Source organism: Microtus ochrogaster, unplaced genomic scaffold, assembly GCF_000317375.1.
Source record: "Microtus ochrogaster isolate Prairie Vole_2 unplaced genomic scaffold, MicOch1.0 UNK6, whole genome shotgun sequence".
In the NCBI taxonomy this organism is placed as follows: domain Eukaryota; kingdom Metazoa; phylum Chordata; class Mammalia; order Rodentia; family Cricetidae; genus Microtus; species Microtus ochrogaster.
The window spans coordinates 11,595,051-11,603,910 of NW_004949104.1; the positions used below are offsets into that span (position 1 = coordinate 11,595,051).

General features: G+C 37.3%; 1 protein-coding gene across 5 annotated transcripts in view; it reads right to left on the reverse strand.

Moving 5' to 3' along the window:
* Mtmr3 (myotubularin related protein 3) overlaps nucleotides 1–8,860 on the reverse strand; it is a 125,360-nt gene that overhangs the window by 67,856 nt on the left and 48,644 nt on the right. For all 5 annotated transcript variants that reach the window (XM_013353387.2, XM_013353389.2, XM_005366138.3 and 2 more), the window contains exon 2: nucleotides 1,931–1,983. The gene's annotated coding sequence lies outside the window, so the exon portion shown is untranslated. The remainder of the gene's footprint in view (nucleotides 1–1,930; nucleotides 1,984–8,860) is intronic.

Sequence of the window (8,860 nt, forward strand, 5' to 3'; positions counted from 1 at the left end):
AAAAAAAAAAAAAAAAAAAAATGCACCAGACCAGCGGGGTTCAGATTTCAGGGTTCTTTCAGACTTTGGAACACTTAAGATTGTGGATTTGGGGATTAGGAATGCCTATGCTATACTAAAGTTATGACCATAAGAGTAAATCATATTATTTATGTGAGCCTCGGATTCATGTGATATATTTAGTATTCTTAGCCGCATAATTAATTATCTTTTTATAGTTATTACTATTATGACTCAATCATATATATGATAATACATGATCCTACAGGGATAGACTGACTTTGGTAAGACAATGCCCAAAATAGTCTTTTTGTATATGCACACTTCAAGCTTTAAGACAAAGTGGAAACAAGAAGGGGTACAAACATCAGAATAAAGCAAAGGAACACACTGGAGTACATTTGAAAGCTAGGAAGCAGTCCAGGGTAGCTACACTGGTGCATAGGAAATGAGTGACTACGTATAGACAATATGTTGCATGCCACACTAAGGAACTTGATCCTGGCATGGAAACTAGGTGAGGTCATTGCCTAACGGTAACTGAAGAGAGAACAGGTTAAAGAGCAGGCCAGTACTCTTCCAATTTTTATTTTCTCTAAGAGCTGAACATTATGTTAAGGGGTAGAGTCACCCAAAGCTAAGAGTATATATTAAAAATCCATAAGGAAACCTGCTATTTTGTAAGTTAATAACAAAATAAAATGTAAGACAAAAAAGTTTCAACAGAGATCCCCTGCATGAGTAGATAAATGTACTCTAAGAAGTCATCAGTTACTAAAATGAAAAGCCCCAGGACCAGGATGAAGCCACTTCTCTATGAACCCCTGGGGCTCCCCAAACAATATGTTACTACACTGGTTGCCCACTAGAATTACACAGTAAAACTCTACGACACTAAAAGCTTTGGTCACAGGATATAAGGAAATCAAGTTTTAGCTGAACTAGAAGCTTCCTCCCTTTCAGAGGGTATTCCACATGCTGGAGCACTGTCATTAGCAGTCTTACTCAGCTGTGAACCCTGTGTGCTATACTACCAACTGGCCAGGCAAGACATGCCCAGCAGCACAATAATGGCACTACGTTAAAGGGGCAACAGCTTCCTGACTGGACTTATCACTCCACTGAATCCAATGCCTGCCTGGTACTGCAAACCTACTGAAAATCCCTAGTTGAGGGGTCATATACTGTAGTAGTTAAGCTACTGCTGTCCTTAAAGTGAGCATAGCACACCTCTCAAATTATCTTCTAAATATTTTTATTTATCCCCACAGAACAGTGCTGCTATTGTCTGTGGTCAAAAGCTTATTTTTACAAGGGACAGAGGTTACTGAAGAAACTGGCCATCTAGTCTGAGTAACTGTTGAAAGTTGAGCCCTCCTACATGAGACACCGCACTCCTACTCTAAAACTCAGGAAATAATGCAAAAAGGGGAGGAAATCATGTATAAGCTGGAGGGAGGGTGGAGTGCTTAGAATACTTTATCCTGTTGTGTTGTTTTTCTTTTTTCTTTTCTCTTTTTTGGGGGGTGCCTGTGTGTTTGTGGTATTCAAGTATGTATGTATTCTCACCTCACATGTGTTGGTATATATTTGTGCATATATAGACATGAATATAGACACATGAATGTGGAGGCCAAAGGTTGGCACTGAGTATCTAAATCAATCACACTTTACTTACTAATGCAGGATCTGCTCTGAACTGAGAGTTTGCTGACAAAGAAGTTGACCCTATAACTCAAAATAACAACTACTCAACACATTTTCAGACATAAAGAACACTGCAATATGCCACAAATAGACACATAAAAGGTAACCTGGCATGGGTACTAATGAAAATGGACAGGGAAAAACAGTGTCACAAATCTAATTTGTAAATATGTTTTCCCTGCTTCAAATCAGCAGAGTGATTACAGGAGGAAAACAAACTTACCAAATGAATACTGTCCTGAGAACTTTTTCTTCTATAAGGCTTCACAAGGAATTCTGCAAAACAAACAAATATCCTACCATCAGATTATGCCAATTGAAAGCCCAGCCTTATCTCTCACACTAACATCTTTTAATTGCTGTATGGACTGCTGGTAGATGTTCAGACTTTTTCCTCACATGATTCAGAAACCTAAGATGTTCCTTTCTGAGCTTCCCTTAGTGAACAAGTATTACCTCCCACAGCCGGTGAGGGAAATCTCTGCTGCTTATCATACCTATTCTATCCTGTCTTGGACTTCTAGTTCAAGGTCTTTTGTGCATACAACTGACTTCTACCAAAGGATCTAACATTGTTTTGAGGACATAAAGTAATGGGTAGATAACTACAAACAAAGAATTCCTGCCATTAGGCAATAATCTGATCTTTGTAGAAATAAGAGAACTATATACTCAATCTCTTTGGGGCAAATTCTCTGTAGTATTTATTTATAGACAGAATCTTTCAGCTTGTTTTGGAGCTTGGTTTTTCCATTTGTACTTGTTTGGGGCAGTGTTGTTTAGTTGGTTTTAGTTGTTTGTAACAAAGCCTTACTCTGTAGCCCAAGCTAGCCTGGTATTTACCATGTAGCCCAGACTAGCCTACAGCCCAGACTAGCCTACGATCTACCTGCCTCAGCCTCCTGAAATCTGGGATTACAGGTATGACATACCATATTGAGTATAGGATTATTATTTAAATTACATGAAGTAAAATAAATGAGTAAGACCAAATAGAGTACCAAAACTCTAAAGAATTAGAAATGAAGGGCAAAATTCAAGAAGCAAGACAATGATATGTTGGTGACTTCTCAAGTAGATTAGGTCCAGTGGTAACTAGGTGTGTAAAGAATAAAACTCAAGACACAGGTCAAATCTATGGAAAAAAACAAACTTATGAGCCAGGCAGTGACGTATACTGTAATTCTAGCATGTAAGAGACTGAGGCAGCAGGACTGCTGCAGGTTCATGAGTAACCTAGGCTACATACAAAGACTCTACTCAAAAAGTAAAAAGAATAACCAGCTTACAATGCCAGATAAATCAGACAACAACACTCAACAAAAAAAAAAAAAAAAAAAGACTGAAGCAGGTTAGTTAGCTCTGTGTCAGCAACGACTCCTCAGCCTTATCACTGCAACGATGCCAACCAATCCATTCCTCTAAGGACAATGTGCCAGATAAGGGCTATATAAAGCTGAGTCTGAAAAAGGCTCTCTGGTACCATAAGGTTATAAACACAGCAGAAAATAGAAGATTTATGTTCTCCTCTTCATTGAGATAGAATGTAATGTGGCTATGTTAAATCCAAACAATTAATAAAAGATCTAACTATAATGGAAGTTAAATACATGAGATACAAATTGAAGCAGAGGATAGGACAGGCGTAGAGAAAACTTGAAGTTAATCCTTTAGGATTTACCCTAGATTCTATCACTAAGGAGTAGAGGAACAAAAACTTAAATCTTTCTGAACCTTTCTCACTAAGGCACAAATTTCTATGTACATATATATATTATATGTGGTATGATATGTATATTATATATATTACACACATATATAATGCCATGTGGATATAATGTACTATAGGAAATAGCCTGGGGCTAAGGTCAAAGTTCAGGACCTATATCTAGGTATGGCCCCAACATCCATGTAAAATGACAGGCGTAGTAGCATGTGCCTATAGTCCCAGCATTGAGAATGTGAAAACAAGAAAATACCTGGGACTTGCTGGCCTGCTAGCCTACCAAATCAGTGAGTTCCAGGTTTAGTGAGAGACCTTCTCAAAAAATAAAGTGGAAAATCAATCATGAAGACACCCAAAAACAACCTCTGGCCCCCTTCATGCCCACTCACCTCCACCCACATCCAGGCATGGGAGAGTCCTAACAAGTGTAAAGTACAATATACCTGATTTTAAATACCATGATAGTGTATATTACTGTGCAGCTGCACTAGAAGTTAACAACTTAAGGGCCTGAAGGCTCTGAGACCATAAGGGAATACACACATTCAGTTCCTATACAAACTAGTTTGTGATTAGCTGCATGCAACCTGAAACACTGGCTTCTGCAAAGACAAAGTGACACCAGTTTATATATCATTTATACTGTTTAAAACTAAATATGAAGACAAATCAAGTTAAACCAAATTAATAAGGAAAATCTAAAGAGAGGGTAGGCCCCCTATAATATTTGGGGGTGGGGAATGTGTAAGTAGAACTTGTTGACTCTGGTATGTTTCAGGGGGAAAATAGAGTGCTTTTTAGGTGGTCCTCTCTCACTTTTCAAATGGAGGATAAGAGTTCAAAATTTTAAGAAGGCAATACTAAAAACTTATTTTTAAATAATCTATTTTCCACTGAAATGAAAACAAAAGGACTTTCCTGTCTATAAATAGTAAGAAACAGATTCTGATATAATTGAGTACAGAGGCAACATTCAAAAATTCAAGGCTGCAGATGTGGCTCAGTTGACAGAGTGCCTGTCTAGCATGAGCAAAGGCCCTGGAGGTCCTGGTTCAACAAGAATAACCATTTGGTGCATGTCTAAGTGCTAGCATTCAGAAGTGGAAGCAGAAGGATCACAAGGGTTCAAAGGAGTCATGAGCTACATGAGAGCCTGTCTAAAAAATTTTTTTAAAAAAAAGAAAGAAACATGAAAGAACAGACAAAACTCAGTGATGTTAAATTTTAAGAAGCATATCTTGGTGACTTTTCTCTGAATCTTAGTGCTTCCTTGCTATGGCTATTAAAGTTTCTAATATCTAAAACTAGACTTCTGTAGCACATTTGGTAGGATTATTCAATGGTGGGAAAATGATTTAATCATAAGAACTAACCCAAAGCCAATTATTTAACAGCTGAATGAAATGACTATAACAGAAACTTATTCCCTAAACCTAAAGTTTTCTTTGAAGTTTTTGCTGCTGAAATCAAGAATAAATGAAAACAGAAACAAGTATTCAGTCAAAAAAAATGACTGCATTCATTCCGTATGGTAAGTAATGAAGAGCCATTCATCTAACAGCACTTGTGGGTGGGAAGGGTGATGCAACAATGAATAGGGTTCCTACCCTGTGCACCTGCCATCTGGTCTGTGTGACTTTCCAGAATTATGACATTTTCTCATTTGTGAGCATGCTTTGTAAAGACAAATGATGGTACATACAGAAGGGGGCAGTGCCTTGATGCAGTGAGACCATCAAGCAACATGCTTAAAATCAAAACCAGACACTGTGTTTCTTTTACACTTCTGAAACATTAAAGACTAAGAGCAGTCAGAGCCCTGAATGCAACTTCATGATTAGTTTACTGCATTTTCTCTGCCAGCTGTGAGGCACAGATAAGCAGCTAAAACATCATCCCCTACACAAAAACAACCATCCTTCTCCAGAGGGAAAAAAAATAGTAAGTTATCAGAAACAGCTAGACTCCATGTTATTACATTTCCATATCAACAAACACACACTGGTAACAAGTTGCTTCAAACAGTACTAATCAAATGCCACTGCTAAAAAGAAATATTTGGTTTCAAAAGGAAATAACCGAAGGACCAACCTGGTATAATTCTGGAATTAGACGAGTGATGCAGAATGTGTGACTCATTAGTTGTACACATTTCTTTTTAACATGGGAGAGATTTTGAATACAATCCTCAAAGGGAGCTCTGCTACAGAATTTCAGTTGGTGACAACACTAAAGGTCATTTGTCTTCGATGAGTAGCTAAATTACTGGCAGCTATTTTTCTAGCTGTGGACCTCAAATGTGACAAGTTTACACTAAAGTAACTGTGCTTTCCCATTTTTAGACAATAAGATTGATTACACCTCACAAATACCTTCCTACATTCATGTCTCAAGGAACCAAGCACGAGGAAGCCACATATTCACAGAAAAGATTAACTATATTCAAACCAACAGCAAATCTGACTGGTAACCTTCAAAATAACTTATTTTACAAAGACTTTTAATTTTAACCTTTTAAATGGTAAGAGAGAGCACCAGCTACATATGATGTCTATTATGATAAAAGATTAAAACCAAAGATCATATGTTATTTATTTTTTTAAAGTTAACATTTAAAACTTCAAAAGTGGAGAGATATTAAGTTCTGACTTGCTCTTTATAATCACTTTTGGTGCAGAATACATTCTTTTCATATTTGACTCGGATTTTTTTTTGTTTGTTTGTTTTTTGTTTTTGTTTTTTGTTTTGGTTTTTCGAAACAGGGTTTCTCTGTAGCTTTGGTGCCTGTCCCAGAACTAGCTCTTGTAGACCAAGCTGGCCTTGAAATCCCAGAGATCCGCCTGCCTCTGCCTCCCAAGTGCTGGGATTAAAGGCGTGCACCACCACCGCCCGGCTTGACTCAGATGTATTAAGCCATTAACAGAATTATAAGAAGTTCCACAAGTAATCTATAATGTTATTAACCTGCCTAAGGCATCACTTTACTACCGAAATTAAGAATTAAAAATATAATTTTGGAGTCAGGAAAATAGTTCAATGGGTTAAATAAAGAACTCAATTTGGATCCCCAGATCCCATATACAAGCCAACATGACAACACACACCTGTGCTGGGGAGGTAGCGACAAGGCCCAGGTTCAGTAACTGTGTAAAAATAGGGTGGAAATAAAACCACTTGATGTCAACCTTAGGCTTCCTAATGTGTGTGTACTAGCAAGGCTACACACCCACACACACTATAAGGCAGTATTTAGGTAGGTCTGCCATCTAAAATGAAGAAATGCTTCCTATTTCCTAAAAGGGAAGAGACATAATTTATTGAGAATAAAAATGCCTGGGACTTGAGAGAGCTCAGAAGTTAACAGTATTTGCTGCTCAATCACAAGGACCAACATACCCACGTACGGAAGTTAACAAATTCCAACTCCAAAGAACCCAAGCCCTCTTCTAGCCTCTGAAGGCAGTTACACATACATGTGTACATACACACACACACACACACACACACACACAAAGTAAATAAAGTCATTTTAATTTTTTTCACTTCAGTTTATGTGTGGGGATATTTTGCCTGTGTGTATGTCTGTGTAGCATGTGCATATAGGGTCCATGGAGGCCAAAAGAGGGCTTCAGATCCTCTGAGAATGGAGGTACAGGAGGTTGTGAGCTGCCATAGGGTTGCTAGGAAATGAACTCAAGTCCTCTAGAAGAACAGAGAGTATTCTTCACCTGCTGACCCTAAAGTTATTTTTTAAGACTGCTCAAGTTTCATTATTAACAAAAGATGATAGGAACTCTAGCATGCAATCACTAGAAATTAATTTAATTAAAAGCCAAGTAGGATCAATGTGCCTAAGTGTCAGAGGTAGTTTATTATTTATAATTACTGTGGAAACATCAGAAAGACTATCTATAGCACCGGAAAAAAGTTTCCTGACTTTTGTTCCAAGGTGTACCTCTGGAAGGGCAACTTTCCTACAAGCATGAGTTAAGGTCTTATACTTGTTCTCAGTTAACTTCTGATAACAGAAGTTAACTGGGGAAGTTGTCCACATTCTTTTCACCCTACCTTGCACTAAATCTGTCCTCAACGCACAGATCACACATTCTATTAAAACTGAATGACAATTCAAATTTCAGAAATTTAAATTCTCATAATCATAAGTTTATAATAATTTCCTCCTTAACATTTATTTAATATTAAACCCCAAAATCTATCCCTTCTGCTTCCTAAAAAACTTAGGTGGATTTCTTAGATAAAAGACTTAAAATATCTGTCCCTATGGAGATGGATTAATTTTACAAACAGGTTCTCAAGCAGATTATGTAGTAATGTTTAATTTAAGAACTCCTATTTTTTTCTCCTATTTCATTTTTTAAGAATTTCATATATGAGTACTGTATTTACATCATAAAAATTCCTCTCTATTTTTTTCTCCCAAGACAGGGTTTCTCTGTAAACCTCTGGCTGTCCTGGAACTCACTCAATAGACCAGGCAGGCCTCAAACTCATGGTGATCCACCAGCCTCTGCCTTCCAAGCACTGGGATTAAAGGCATGTACCACCAACGCCTGGCTAAGAACTTCTATTTCTTATGTACTTAGCAGAAAAAGAAAATAAATCTGTAAGTTATGTAGCAAAACAAAAACAATTTTAAAAGCCACTAAAGCCCCAAACTGACATTGCTTATACCAGCACACTTTGCTCCTCAATCTTCCCACAAAGCAGAATCTCCAGACCCACTTGAACACTAAATACTAAGCCTCTCAGTGAGCAGACCCATAACAGATTTTTTTTTAAAAAAAATAAACAAACAAACAAAAAACCCCAGTCTAAGATAAAGGACAGCTTGTTAAAGGAACCCAAGAATTATCTATATCCATGTATAAACAAACAAGTATGTCTTATTTTCCTATCTTCTCTAGACACTTTGACATATTAAACATGAATTCTAGGAAAAGTATGAAAGTAAACCACACCCCCCCAAAAGAGGTATCAGTAACCCAAAACAAGCTGATCTGTACACTGCTTATCATATATGAATACTTTATTAGGAATGATAAGGTTTTCTCCCATTCCGTGAATTAACTCTTGAGTTTTATGTACAATAACAGGCATTAAAATGGTCAAGAAGAGGATATAGCTCTGCTAATAAAAGTGTCTGCCTTGCAGGCATGAAGCCATGGGTTCTATCTGCATCAACTTTAGAAAGGTTAAGAACCAGAAAGCTGAATGAAAATGCATAACAATTCTTTCAGCATACAATATAACAATAAAAATTAAAAATTTAAACTTTTGAGCTGGTAGGTGGTAGCAAACACCTTTAATCCCAGCACTCAGGAGGCAGAGGCAAGTGGATCTTTGAGTTCAAGGTCAGCTAAAGGCTACACAAAGAAACAAAGAAACCCAGTCTCCAAAAGAAGTGAG